This window comes from Peromyscus maniculatus, chromosome 2 (genome assembly GCF_049852395.1).
Source record: "Peromyscus maniculatus bairdii isolate BWxNUB_F1_BW_parent chromosome 2, HU_Pman_BW_mat_3.1, whole genome shotgun sequence".
Lineage (NCBI taxonomy): Eukaryota > Metazoa > Chordata > Mammalia > Rodentia > Cricetidae > Peromyscus > Peromyscus maniculatus.
Window position 1 is genome coordinate 76,461,560 of NC_134853.1, and position 15,517 is coordinate 76,477,076.

Genomic DNA, 15,517 nt, shown 5'->3' on the forward strand with positions numbered 1-15,517 from the left:
TGGGGGTCACGATCTGGGCACAACATAATGTCCCACTAATAGAAGTCCCACAGGGAGAAAATAGAATCAATTGAGACAGAGGAAATGTCAAAGAAATTGTAGAAGAAAAATTCCCAGAAGTCAAAGACAAGGGTCCTGAGGCTGAAAAGGCCCATCAATAAAAACAATAAAACAAATAGCTTCACAAAGTCTGAAAAGGCCCATGAAGGGTTCAGTACAACAAAACAAAGGGTTTCTCAAAGTCTAGATGTCTTTAAAATTCAAAATATCAATGATAGGCAATCCCAAAAAAGGTTTCAGAGAAAAAAATATATGATTTATTTTTAGGTCAAAAACAGTAACTTTAGCATCAGCAAAATTGGATGTGCAGTAGAGAAAGATGTAGTAAGGCCCCAACTTTATAAATCAAAGATATTTTTCCATACAGCAATCTAGATTCAGCCAAGGACTCAGGAAGCATTAAGAGATTACCTGGTTTATGCCATTAATATTTTGTATGAAGTCATTTGAAGAGATATTGCAGCCAAATAAAGGGATAAATTAATACATTATGAGACAAACACCATCCAGAGAGTTTTAACTTTACTTTAGGAAAGCAAAGAAAACAAAGTCCACTATTTGCAGCTTTTTAGCCAATTTCGACAATTTTGAAGAATGTGGTACTAAGATGGGCTGCTCAGTGAGAAAACAAAAGAAAGCAGGAAGGAAGGAGGGAGAGAAGAAGGAAAGAAAGAAGAGGGGAGGATGAAGGGGGATGGAGGGAAGGAGGGGAGATTAAAGAAGAGTCCACTGTAATTGAAAGTATGGCAGAAAGAATGGCCACTGAGAGCAGCATAAGTCAAATAATGTAAGACTAGGAAAGAAAACTGAGATGTGATCGGTGGCAAGCAGTTATCAGGACTCATGCAGCATTAACTCATTTGGTTTGATGTTGTTCAATATCCCTTAGTATAGAAGTTACAATACTTGTTTTATAGAGAAGAAAAACAATGCCTGCAAACCCATGGTCTTCATAAAAGTAAAGGCCATGGCTTCTAGGTTTTGAAATCGTCCTATTATAGACAAAGCATAGGATCTAATTGCAGAATATGATGTAACCATTAATGACATTTTAAGAGTGGAGCTGATGTCGGGCGAAAAGGGAACAGGCAGAAGGGTGGGGTGGACAAAAGTGTTACTATCTTTAAACTAGAAAAGGAGAAAGGAAGACTGATGAAACTGATGGAAAAACTTATACAGATAATAAAATAATGTATCACTATGACTATAAAACCAAAAGATTGATTTGGGGGATGTATATAATTGTATAAAGTAAAATCCTATCATTTCGATGGGAGAGGCTTTCAACTTGTTTATACCGGTAGAAAATGGAATCAATTATAACTGACTACTAACAAAGCACTTGTTAAGGGTATTGGAAAACTCTGTGCTTTTTACGATAATAAAATAATGAGGTTCAGGATTAATCTGCCAGGAACAGAAAACCACAAAGTAAGACTAACTCAGTAAAGAGATTAAAGTGTCCATTGCACCGAATACTGAAGAACACCAGGGTCAGTGATGGACTACGTTCACAGCCACCTAGTTATTACCCACTGCAGAATACCAACTGAAGCCCACTTCTTCAGCTCACTTCCAAAGCAAACCCTTACCCTGTTGATTATCACTGAGTGGGATGAGACACCAACCTGTCTGCTAACATGTCCTCTGACTAAAAAGGAGCCTGAGAGTTCTTTTTCTCATTTAAAGGAGAAAAGATTCATAAGCCTACATTCAGCAGGCACAGAAGGAGTATCAGAGGGGTTGCACAAGCAGAAAGTTGAACAAAAGAGTATTGTTATTTGAGGTTGATAAATCCGAAAACAGACTAGGAGCGGATCCTCCACAGCTCTAAGATAAGCACCAGGCAAACCAGAAAGCAGAAATCATCTAAAGCACTTGCATTCTGGGTAATGGAACGGAAGGCAGGAAAGGGAGGACACAAGAGATGCTTTATAAGTTCTTTTGTTGACTTTATCATTACCAGAATAATTGGGTTTGCTACACTTAAAACTGCTAAAAGAATAACGAAGTTGGGGGTAGAGGGACCTGCCTGGACAGATAAATTCTCAAACAATGGGCTAGAGAATTGAACAAGTTCTTTTTTTAAAGCTAAAAACTAAAGGATGCAATTTAACATGACAAAATATGTCAAGGTTTTAGCAGAAATAGATTTCCTACACTAAATACTTTTTTTTTTTAAATTTTATTGAATTTTGAGAAAGCTCACGTTTGAGCATAGAAATAAGGAAGCAGCAATGGTTTCAGGTGCTCTGACTTTTGTTCCTGCACCAAGCCTAATGACTAGATCAGCCTATGGGGGCCATTTTCCTTCAAACTACCACAGCATGTAACTGCAGGTGTCTATGGAGGCCTAAATGTTGTAACCCCTTGGAGCTGGAGTTACAGGCGATTGTGAACTGCCTGACATCGGTGCTAGAAACTGAACTTGGGTCCTGGTAAGAGTGGTGAGCTCTATAAAATGCAGAGCCATCAGCCCAGCCCTCGTTTGTGTAATGTTTATTTTATTAATTAATTAATTAATTAATTTTTGGTTTCTCGAGACAGGGTTTCTCTGTGTAGCTTTGTGCCTTTCCTGGGACTTACTTGGTAGCCCAGGCTGGCCTCGAACTCACAGAGATCCGCCTGCCTCTGCCTCCCTAGTGCTGGGATTAAAGGCATGCGCCACCACCGCCCGGCCTTGTGTAATGTTTAACAGGCAACGACTCATGTTCATCAATGCCACAACTGTACAATTAATTAAGCACCAGGCTGGGTCCCAGAATCCAACTGATGAGAGAGAGGAGAGATACTGTAGGTGAGGGACGTCAAGATCAGACGTCAAGATCATGATGGGAGGACGTGCAGAGAAGACCGGCCACACTAGTGGAAGCCCATGAACTGTGGACTGGTGGCTGTGGAGCCCCCATGAGACTGGACTAGGCCCTCTGGATACGGAAGATGGTTGTTTGGCCCGAACTGTTTTGGGGGCACCCAGGCAGGGGGATCGGGATCTGTCCCTGATCTATGGGCAGGCTTCTGGAATCCAGTGCCTGTGGTGTGACACCTTGCACGGCCTTGGTGCAGTGGGAAGGGGCTTGGACCTACCTAGGCTCAGTGTGCTGGGCTTTGCTGACTCCCCATGGGGGAGTGGGGATGCGGGGTGGCTTGGGAAAGAGGGATAGGGGTGGGAGGAGGGAGGAGGGGGGATCTGTGGATTGCATGTGGAGTGAGTAGAAAATTTCTTAATAAAGAAAAATGAAAACAAAAAAGACCATCTCTCTGCTTACCTCGTTCCTAACAACATTTTTGAGTTAATCCTAAATTCAGAATTTCCTAGAATTAAAATATAATGTTAAATACATTTTCAAGAAAACTAAAGGATCTGGAGGTGATGAATATTTTATCTTAGTGGTAAAATAATAAATCTTTTCAAATAAGACCCATATTGCTTATTTCCAAAAAAGTTCAGGTTATACTTTTTGTACTAAATGTGACCAATAGTGACATTTTAAAGAAACATTTTGTTATTTAAAAATCACATAAACAAACATTTCCATATTGAAAAATATCAGGACTCGAGGACTTCAGAATAACAATTGCCTCTAAAGTAACGTGATTAGTGCAAATTTGACTTTCTAATGATACAACATTATTCTTGCTCTAGTCAAGAAAACTTGATAGGACAATGCCTGTACTGTCGTAAAGCTGCTCCTTTGTCCACTTACTTGCATTCCTATTGCTTTGATAGGCAGCTAATGAAACCTGTGCTTTATGAAAAATAGAATATTGTCTATGTATTTCTTGTGTGTGCAACGGCACACACATGTGCAAGCAAACACACACAGTGTATGCATGTTCAAGTGTGTGGGGTGCACTTGTTTGTGCATGCTCATGTGGATGGCAGATGTTGGCTTTGGTATTTCCTCTATCGTTCTCTACCCTATCTTTTCAGATAGCGTCTCTCCTAGAACTCATCATTTCTACCAGACTGGAAGACCAGCAAGCCCCAGGATTATAGATGTGCTCCATCTTGCCTGGCTTTTGTGTAGGTTCTGGGGATCCATACTCAAGTCCTCATGCTTGTATGGCAAGCCTTTTCCCAAGGAGCCATCTCCTCAACCTAGTCTAAGCATTTCTAGGATGCTATATATTTACAAAAAATAGGTTGTATTCTAGCTGCTATCTGCCTATAAAGTCTTTCATCTTCTGTCCATATAAGTTGATATGAGTTAAAATAATAATAAGAAATTTATACTTAGAACAACATAGATCTTAGGCAGGCACTTCTTTTTTTAACATATCTTATAATTCAAGCCTGCATAGTGTTGTTTGGTAGACTGCTGGAAACATCAGTCATACACCCACTTAAAATATCTGCAAATATTGATAGTTAGGTGGCGGGGTTAGAGGGTCTGTCAGCGATAGAGCATTTATCTAGCAGCATAGAGCCCTAGATTTGATTCTCAGTAATAACCCCTTAGAAAAGTATTTTAAAATTACAGGTTTAAGGTAGAGTACTTCCTCAATGAGCTCTAATGGTGCTGATGGCACAGGTCTCTAAACAGTCATTCAAAGTAAGCAATCCCACTCAGTGGCTGTGTGGCACTCTGGACTAAAGGTCAGGAGGGAAAGCAAACACAATTACAATCCAATGCAATAAGCATAAACTTAAATATTCTTGCCTTTTTTTTCCCCCAGCAACCTTGAAAACCACAACGCCCTCAATGCTGATGTGATTGAATGCTGAAGGCCATTTAAAGTTATTGCAGAGGAAGATTAGACAAAATACACCTGGGGCTGATTATAAACCTTAATAGATTTGCAATGCTCTGGTCCTGTGCTGTATCCTGGTGCCTGGGGGTCTTAAAGCTGGCAGATGAGAAAAGACCTCATAGTCATTTGTAATTCTATCAAAAGATGAGTTCAATTCCCATGTATGCATAAAAATGAATTTCTTTCCTTTGATTTTTTTTCTGAAATCACAGTTATTATACATGGTTCCACTAACTCATGCCAGCTAGATCTAGTTGTCAGATTTACTTTTATTTCAATAGTGAAATTCAAGAAAAAATGAATTGTTCGACATTAGAAATCTTTCAGAACTTTTCAAAACATTAATATATATGAAAAGCAATAGGTTCTTGATAATAAAAGGGTATAAAATGAATGTATATTCATTTAGCCACTTAAAATTTTTTAAAGATATATTGATTACATTTACTTATTTTTGTCAGTGCATGTGTGGAGGTGAGAGGACAATTTGAGGCAATAGGTTTCTCCTTCAACCATGTAGGTCCCAAGTGTCAGCTTGGCAGCAAGCTCCTTTATCTACTGAGCCATTTCGCCAGCCCTAGACACTTTTTTAGAAGCTGAGAATCTCCAAGGTTTAATGCTCCGGTGACAGATCTGGAAATATGGATTCACTGGTCTCCTAGGTCCAGTGCACATTGTTTGTTAATAACTTATTGTCTAGTTTATTGAAAGAGAAACTAGTTGGGAGATTCCCAGGCTGACATGAATTTCCAATAAGTGACTTACTAAAATTGCCGTATTTCTTCAAAGAAACTACTTGCTACACGTCTGGTTTCACTATCCATGGGGGATTATATAAATAGTTCCAGGGGATACAAGACAGAAAGAAAAGTGCTATTGACTAAGAAATATTGAGTGGCAGGTGCATCTCATCCATTATTTCTTCCACCTAACTTCACTCCTTTGACTTGTTATTACCACTCTTAATTCACAAAAGGAGGAAAGTATAGTCCACCAGGATTCAGTAGTCTCCCCACTACTGCATGGTAAACTTTGAGTTGGCACTTGAAGTTGGGGCTCTTTATCCACTTGAGTCACTATTGAATGGACCCAGATCATTAGAAATTGAACTCAAACATTCATTTTTAAATATTTCATGATGAAAATTTTTGTGAACTTTGATAAATAATTCAAAACTATGTTTAAAACTCCATGTAATAAGACTGTGTAGACATAATATTCCATATCACTTTGTGTGCACATAATTCCTAGGATGGAGTCAGACCACAGTAGAAAGAAATGGAAAGAAGGACAACCTTTAGAAGAAAGTAAGTGTATTAGTCAGGGTTCTCTAGAGTCACAAAACTTAAGGAATGAATCAAATATATATATATATATATATATATATATATATATATATATATATATATATATATACATATATATATATATCTGGAATTTATTGGAAAGGCTTACAGGCTGTAGTCCAGCTAATCCAACAATGGCTAGCAGTGAATGGAAAGTCCAAGAATCTAGAAGTTGCTCAGTCCTACAACTCTGAATGTCTTAGCTGGTCTTCTGTATATGCTGAGATTGTGAAGAAGTAGACTCCAATACCAGTGAAGGAACGGGTGTGCTAATAAGGTGAGGGCAAGCAGGCAAAGAGCAAAAGCTTCCTTCTTCTATGTTCTTATATAGACTTCCAGCAAAAGGTGTGGCCTAAATTAAAGGCGTGCCTTTCAAACTCAAGAACCAGACCAAAGTGGGTCATTCTCCCTTAAAGATAAGGATGAGAAGTGGATTCCCACTTCAAACCAAGCAGAAAATCTCTCACAGGTGTGCCTTCCATTCTGGATTGCACTTTATTCCAGATGTAGTCAAGTTGACACTCAAGAAGAGCCATCAAAGTAAGAAAGTTTCCCTGATCTACCTTAGCTGGGTAAAGAAGGTCAGCTAGTTGCTCCTGAGCCTCTCTGAGCTAACAGGTTTTCGCCTCTGACTCACAAGTCTTATTCATAAATAGAATGATAGCAATTTAGTTAAAAGCTACATTTGGTGGCAGCTGTGGTGATAATGTGTTCTCCAATATATCGTGAACCCTAATAAACTTATCTGGGGTCAGAGACAGAACAGCCACTAGACAGACATAGAGGTCAGAAAATGGTGGCACTCACACCTTTAATCCTAGCATTCCAGAGGCAGAGAGATGTCTGGATCTCTGTGAGTTCAAAGCCACACTGGAAACAGCCAGGCATGGTGACTCACACCTTTAATCCAAGGAAGTGATGGCAGGAAGCAGAAAGGTATATAAGGCATGAGGACCAGAAACTAGAAGCTTTTGGCTGGTTAAGCTTTTAGGCTTTTGAGCAACAGTTCAGCTGAGATTCATTCTGGATGAGGACTCAAAAGCTTCCAGTCTGAGGAAACAGGATCAGCTGAGGAAATGGCAAGGTGAGGCGGCTGTGGCTTGTCTGCTTCTCTGATCTTCCAGCATTCACCCTAATACCTGGCTCTGGGTTTGTTTTTTATTAATAAGACCTTTTAAGATTCATGCTACAGGGAGCAGCCTGAGAAGTAGGCCAGTAACTGTGCAGCCACAGTTACTGGCTGAAATAGCAGTAAATTCAGGTGCAGCTGCTGTGTCAATGGAAAACCTACAAGAAAGATTTATTTTTGGCCTACTGGTTTAAGGATTCTGTCCGTGGTTGCTTAGCCCCCTCACAGCAGTAGAGGCATGTGGTGGCAATGAGACGTTCAACTCTTGGTGTATCAGAAGCAGAGAGAGAACAAAGGAGACTCTATAAAAAGAAATATCTTCTAAGAACACGCCCTCAGAAAACTATTTCCTCCAAGTAGACCTCATCTCTTGCCTTCACTTCCATTCGGTAATCCTGTCATGTTATGGGTCCATCCAGGGATCAATCCACTCAATTAGTCCAAAGCCTTCATGATCTAATTGTTTTTGGAAGCACCATAAAAGACTCACCCAGAAGAATGCTTTATTGATCCTAATCCAATCAAGATCGTTCATCAAAATTAAACATAACATCCATAGTAGCTTCTTAGGGCTGCTTTAACAAATTATATAAAATTTATAGCTAAAACCAAATTTATTCTCTTATAGTCCTGCAGTTCAGGAGTCTAAAATAAGTCTTGGTGGCTAAACTCAAGTTGTCAATAAGGTAATTTCGTAAGCTCTTCAAGAAAAAAATATGTTTATTTGCCTCTTCTAGAATCTCGATCAGTGGTTCTCAACCTGTGAGTGGTGATCCCTTTGGGGGTTGTATTTCAGATATCCTGCATATCAGATATTTATATTATGATGATTCAGTAGCAAAACTACAGTTATGAAGTAGAAATAAAATAATTTGATGGTTGGGGATCACCACAACATGAGGAACTGAATTAAAGGGATATAGCCTTAGGAAGGTTGAGAACGAGTGTGATAAAGTCTGATAGCATTCCTGGACTCAGGGCATCCTTCTGTTTCTTCAGATTGAGCCACAAACAATCAGCTGAACATTCTTCTGTTCAATTTAGGTATAAATTATGAACAGGAAAAATGCAGCTCCCATAATATTAGCAGCCGAGCTTTTGAGTGCTATAGCTCTCAGCTCCTGGTGTTTGCTGCTGCCCATTACTTTCCTAGCAACCAGAGCCAACAAGCTGCTGACTGCTCTCTCTTGCTCTCCATCACTGTCTGCTAGCCCCACACATGGTGCCAGAGACCCTTAGTATTACCAGCCTTCAGTGCAGCCAACTCAGCCTGCTCCCCTGGAGATAAAAGTGCAGGCACAATGCAATGATCTGAAAGAGGCTTTATTAGGCATTAGGCTGCAGCCTGACAGGCTGCAGTGCACAGAGTAACCTGGTATGGGTGATAGAAGTGCTGTGTACCTATGTGGAGAGAACGGCTCATGCACAGTCTCCATCAGTAAAAGAGGAGCTCATTGTAACCCCAGAGTGAGGGGATGTGAAGTGGCTGGAGAAGACTGAAGTCACCTTGGAGGACATTGGAGCAGGGGCATCTGGGATGGATCGACTTAAATGATCTCAGGTTCCTGTGGGGAACTCACCCCGCCTCTTCTCTCTTAGCATCTTCAAATCTGTCTGTGACTGGAATATTCCATCTCCCTTTTCACTTCAAAGAGTTTTGTGATTGGGCTAGGTAACTGAGAATAATCTCTGCATTTCAAACTCCTTCAAGCACTGTCTTCTACAAACTCCTCCTTGCCAGGTAACAGTCACAGGTTCCAGGCTTGGGAAGTAGGTGACTGAATCTGACTAGCATAGCAGAACTTCTGTAAGTTCTCCTAGTAGAAAAGAGTACTTAAGATGTTCTCTTTGTATCCCAGAGGAAGGCTTTAATATACCCTCTCATACCACATTACTTGTAGCAGCAAGTGAGTAGACACTTCTCAGTTATGGTGATATTTTATTTGTACTGAAATGTGATTTTATTTGTATGTTAACAAATAAAGTTGCCTGGGGGTCAGAGCTAATAGCAAGCCATAGCAGAAGCGGGGCGGTGATGGCGAACACCTTTAATCCAGATCACATGACAGATAGATCTCTGTGTGTTCAAGGATATAGCCAGCATGGAGACACACGCCTTTAATCTCAATACCAACCATAGAAGACCTGGAGGTCTGTATAGACAGGCAGTGACGAGGAGGTCATGTGGTTGGGATTACAAGAAATGAGAAGGCCGAACAGAAAGTCAATAAAAAGACAGATACAAAGGAAGTAGGTCTCTTGCTGAGGGGAAGGATAGCAGCAGCAGGAAGAGTAAGAAGGCGGTTTTAAGTCTCAGCTCTCAGCTACTGCTCTGACCTCTTGGGCTTTTAACTCTGCATTTGACTCTGTATTTCTTATTAATAAGACTGTTCAACTACACTCAGTACCAGAGGCTGGTAGTTCATGCAGATCCCAGTGTGGGAGACAAATATATCCTAAGTCCAGAAATTTGCACATAAGAATATCAGCAAATAAAAATCAGAGTAGCTGCCACAAGACCTCTTTCCAATACGTACCTACTCCTCCCTCCAGCTCTGCCCTGAATGCTCTATGTTGATAACCTGGATATTTTGATATTGAAACATTTAATATTCTGTGTTTAACCTATCTCTTCAGAAATGCACCTTCTTCGCTAAAATGGGAGAGCATCAAGAGCAAAGGCAAAGATTTGTCTATATGCCTCTCACCGAGGACAGAACTTGATTCAATTTAGATATTCAATATATGTTGCGTTAGCCTCTGATTATTTGCTTTGACAGTTTTTCCACCAAAAGCACTCCACATGATGTTTTTACAGTGTTTGTTACACATATCATACCCATTGCATCTGGAATCTCTGTGGACAAGGGGTCTACAGAATCTGTGATATGTGTATGTGCCAGATGTTAGGTGTGTGAAAAGGAAAGCCATCCTTTTCAGCAGATGGAATATAGTTTCCAGATCCTCCCACCTCTGGCTCTCCTCCTGGCAGAAACATTGCACACATCCTTGGACATTTTGATAGGGTGAAGGTTCAACGTCACCCAAAGCAGAATGAAAGATGGTCGCAGTTTATTTTTGAGAAGCAATTGGCTATCTTAATCATGTCACTGTCGAATGGCCACAGTTACTTTTTCCGTAATGAAAGGTCTAATTGTTTTGGGTTCCAGCTTCCATTTTCAAGCTGGCCTGGGGCATTAGTGTCTGTCTCCATTAGCCTTTGCTGGAAGTTATTTGTATGACACTTTCAGTGCCAACTGCATTACAGAAATGTTGACGGCCAGTATTTTGGCCTGTGATAATTGGTTGCTTTCAATGTAAGACGTGCCAAGCTGTTAATTAGCTTGATGTAAGGATGGAGCAACCCCATTTTATCTTCATTCCAATCTGCCAGCGTTATCTTCTTTTCCTAGTTGATATCTGTTTAAGTGTTTTTGAGAAGTGCTTGTTTTCACAAAATAATCATCCTGGATTAGTGAGTTATGAACAGCTGCCTATTATGAGAGCCGCCTTAGTTCATTAGTCAAAGCATGAACCACAGCATTACTGGTGCACAGAGACTTTACAGGAAACCCTCTTTGCCATGCTCTGGCAGCAACACTGCAATTCAGTGCATGCTCTGGGACTGACACAATTTTACCATTCATGGCACTCTAATGCCTAATGCTTTCCTGGTTAGCAAAGAAAAGGTCCATGCATCAGAACTCAAGAGAAAAGAGAGATCTTTCTATTTCCTCTGCAGGTGTTTGGATTCCTCCATTTCCATTCGTCTGTGCTAAAAGTTTACACTGTTAAGCAAAAGTTTGATTATAATGACCCCGAGCCCATGGGATTTGGATTTCTAATGGATTTTCCTGCTTTTTATCAGTCATTTTACCGACAGATTTTCAGAGTGCACGTTGAGTTTGCTGAGTTGGCAGCTAGGCAAATAATCATTAAAAGTTAAGATGGAATAGCTTTGACAGTGAAGCCCTTGAGCTCTTTTGAAAGCCAGGAGGACCTGGAGCCACATGTGTGGTAGCTGCTATTCCAGAAGAGATCATCTGCGCAGGGTAAAGCCCAGACTAGGCAAACAGCAAGTGTTACGGTTCTCACCAACAGCAATGGTGAAAATGCTAATGAAACGGCAATGATAATGTGATGGGTGTGTAAAAAAAAGTTGTGTGTTGACTCTCAAATTTAATTATTGTTGAATTATCACAGAAAAGATTTGTACAATTAGTGAATTTGGACAAAGAGGTTGTCAGGTGTCTTGTGTTCTAGCCTGCTCAGCACACTCATTTTTACAGTCTTACTAGAATGAAATCATTTCACTGGCTGCCAGTTTCCTCAGTCATAATGGATAGAATGGAGAGCCAACTATACATGTACAGATGAGGGCTTAATGTAACGACAGAAATGCTCTGAAAATGGACTGTTAGACTTGCATTTATTGAAGATAATCATATTAGAGATGTAAACTATATTTTAGTAACTTTTCTAAAAATATGCAGGCCTTTAAAGTTCCTGCAGTAAATGCATATCACATTCTGTGTTCAAAGAACTCATAATTTGAAGTTGGAGATAAATAAGCTTGCAATCACCCTGTCATCACAGTGTAACTTGCCAGTGTGGCATCTCTTTGCTGCCATGCATGGTTCTAAGCACTGCCTAGTGCCATTCTTCTGTTTCTTCATAATGAATATCCTCCTCTCTGCACAGATGAGTGTGTAGACCTCTGCAAAGCACACATTTATTAAATGGTGGAGCTGAAACTCAAATCCAGAGCTCTTGAACACTAGACTCCCCTTCTATCTCTATTTGTCTCTATTAAGTTTTATTGCCATAAATGAAGTACCATTAATGTTGTGTATTTACATACACATAAATATATGAGAAAATTCTGCTGAAGTCTGTTTATTTTTGCTCATATGCATATGTTTTTAGGGCTTATAAGTTGGTCTTAGATCAACAATTAGAGGGCTCAGTCCTAGGAAAGACTGATCTCCCCCTCTCTAATGTCATTATTACCTGTAGCTCTTTATCTAGGTGTGGGGCCTTGCCTTCTCTTCCGAGAGGTCCCCAAGCCTTAGATGTAGTAGTTGTGTTTAGATAAACTGAAGCTGGGTACCCTGTGGTCAGTTGTTCTCTGCATTTTGACTAGTTATGGGTTGCTGTAGTATTCTCCATCTGCTGACAAGTTAATCTTCTTTCATGAGGGGTGAAAGCTACAGCTATCTGAGAGTCTAAGGGTAAGTATTTAGGACACAGTTAGAAACTAGATTGATTTATGAAGGTGGTAGTAGTAGCTCAGACTTCTCAGTGGTAAGAATCATAAAAATACAAAGCACTGGGACTTTCTACAACACCAACATTTCCAGAAAGGATTTTCAAAGGAGTTGTGAAATACATGCCAAAAGTTGACAAAGAATTTACTGAACAATGAAAGTTAGCAAATGTTATATGCAGATGAACAAAAGGGAAGAATTCATTTATTATTTTATGTGACCTAATGTTGGCACTTTCCTTCTGCTACATAATTTTTCCTCTATGAGGTATCTGGTAGAGAGAAACAAAATATAACACGTCTTACTTCCTACTTACTGTGTGATAAGAGGAATCTCATGGCCAGCCACTTGGGAATCTACAGTACAAAGTCACTGTCTTCGTTTCCATCTCAGCCAGAGGCAGGGGGAATGGGAAGGACTTGAGGACAGTAGGCACAGGTGCCTAGTCCATTCTAATTCAGTGGGGATTGCTGTAGGCAGGTGGCTTTGCTTGCAGGCATATGGTCCCATCCAAATTATTACTAAAGTAATGAATCTGCCAAATGCTGGTATTTAGGTTTTCTCTAAATGATTTGGGTCACTGATCTGTTTTGGGATAATATCCTTTTCTCACTTTTTACAATGTGTTATCTTTTTACAATGTCCTTTCTAGTTTCTTTAGCAACTCATCTACCTCCCCCCTTTTCAGAGTTGTTCATGTTTATCTCTATTTCACCTGTGATTTTGGACTCTCAAGTGCTCCCTTGTTCAATTCCTTTATGTCAAGTCTTGTTTTATGTTTCTTCTTGTGTTGCAAAGAAGGCTTGTAAAGCCACCAGGTTGTATGTAAGCACAGCTCTGGTCACTCTAAGCTTTACTGAACAGTTAGTTGTGATTCGCTGAATGAATAGCACCAGCCCAGTGAGACTTACACAGGAGACTGTTGAATTCTTCATTTTAGTCAAAACCTTCCCTTACTTTTTAATCAATATCTTGGGCATATTTTATATCACTTTGTATTATTAAAATTCAGCCCATTTATATACTATTTCACAGTTCTAGTAGGTTTGGTAGTGATAAGAGTTAAATAAATCAACTCAAGTAACCATGTGAAAGTGAGAAGATATAACAATACAAGGAAATCAGCCCTTTAGAAGGAAAAAGGCACTTAAAATGGTCCAAAATCGATTGTGTCATGGTCCAGCTTGCTGTATGAAATTGATAAGAATATCCTCAGAGGACAATAATCTTTTGGAAGAGTAACGTAGAGTAATAAAAAGAGGTGCTGGTCACATTCTAGATCTGGGTTTAGAAACACTTTCTGCAAAGAGATGAATAGGAAATATTTTCAAATTTGCAAGTCAGATATTTGTATAGCAGCTACTGGGCTCTAGGCTTGTAGGAAGAACTCAGCCAAAAACTAGGTGTGGCTGGCTGCACCCCATCAAGCTTTGTTTTCCAAAATTAGTTTGATGACTAGGTATTATATTATTGTGTGTGGCAGAAATATTAAGAAAGAAAAGGAACTTTGGGAGGGAATATGCAGAATCATTAAAATAAATTTGTACTGATTATATCCAAGTTGTATTCAGAAAGGGAGTCCTAACCACGGAATTGATAGAACTATGGGAGAATGATTTCAATGACATTGAAATATTTGCTTCCCATTTGACTCGTTGACCATGAAGAATATTGGTAGCGACATTTCCATTTCTAGCACTGCTTGAGGAATTTATGACTTGGGAAGAAAATAAATTCTTTGGGAAAAGTGGAGCAAAGTCCTCCTTGAGCACAGAAAGCACTAGCTCAGGGAATATGTCTGTGAGAGCACAGACTAGCCTCGATTATCTGGGTGGAGAACACTTATGGATATATTAAGTGTTCTTTGCTTCTTGGGCTTCTATATTCCCAGGCTACCATGGCTTCTGATGTATGTTCTTGCATGCTGAGGTGGCCATTTATAAGCAGCCAGATGATTCCAGGAAGTCTGGATAATATCCAGGCCATGCTGAACTCCATACATACTGAGGTGGTCATAGGAGAGTGGAGTTCACTGGCCTCCATATTTCACAGGAGCCACTCTCTTCCCTTCCATCCATTTTCTTAACAATGCATCTCCTGACACTATTTATGATGCTGCCGCGGTATAGCCCGATTGAAATGTGGATGCATGCTTGGCTTGAAGTGACTGTTAGTACACTCTGAGCAAATGTGATAAATAGGTTTTGTGTTTCTCCTGGTGCCTCTCCATGTAAATTGATGACTGCTGCCCAGGGGAATGAGCTGGGCCTGAAAACACGAAGAGAGATTAGTTTAAGTGTGACAAGGCCATCATCTATAACGAGGGGCATATATCACTGTCACATAAGAGAACCACGGTGCCAGGAAGACCCCTACTGCTTATGGAAGGTCTCCGACTCCATGGCTGACTGTCTAAGCCTTCTTAGCTCAACTGCACTTGTTCCCTCCAAAAGCACTCTTTATTCAAATATGACAAAATAATTACTACTACCATTTGGCTTTGAATGGCTCAATTATGACTGCAGTCACTTGTGTTAGTAATTACTAAAATTATGGTTTGGGCCTAAGGCCAGTTCTATCTTTCTGCACTTCCCCATGGAAGCAAGGGAAGACACTTTTATGGGAAAATAGATGGTGATTTCAAGAGCCAGGTTGTAACAATTCATTTTAAATGACCTCAGTCAATGAGAAAATAAAATGAAATCGTCTAGCTGAGAACAAGGTTGAATTTTTTTTTCAATGTTCTTTAAGAAGTCTGGCACCCTAAGACTGTACGATAGGGTTCCTTGCACAATTCTAGTCTCTGCAAGAAGGAAGAAAAGCCTGTATTTTCCTTTTATAACCTTATAATTACACTGGCCTTGTTAGAAAGTCTCATTAGTTGGCTGTTATTTGATGCACTATATTTTACATTTCCTAGAGCAGAGATTCTGGATTCTTAACATAGCCTTCTGGAAAGA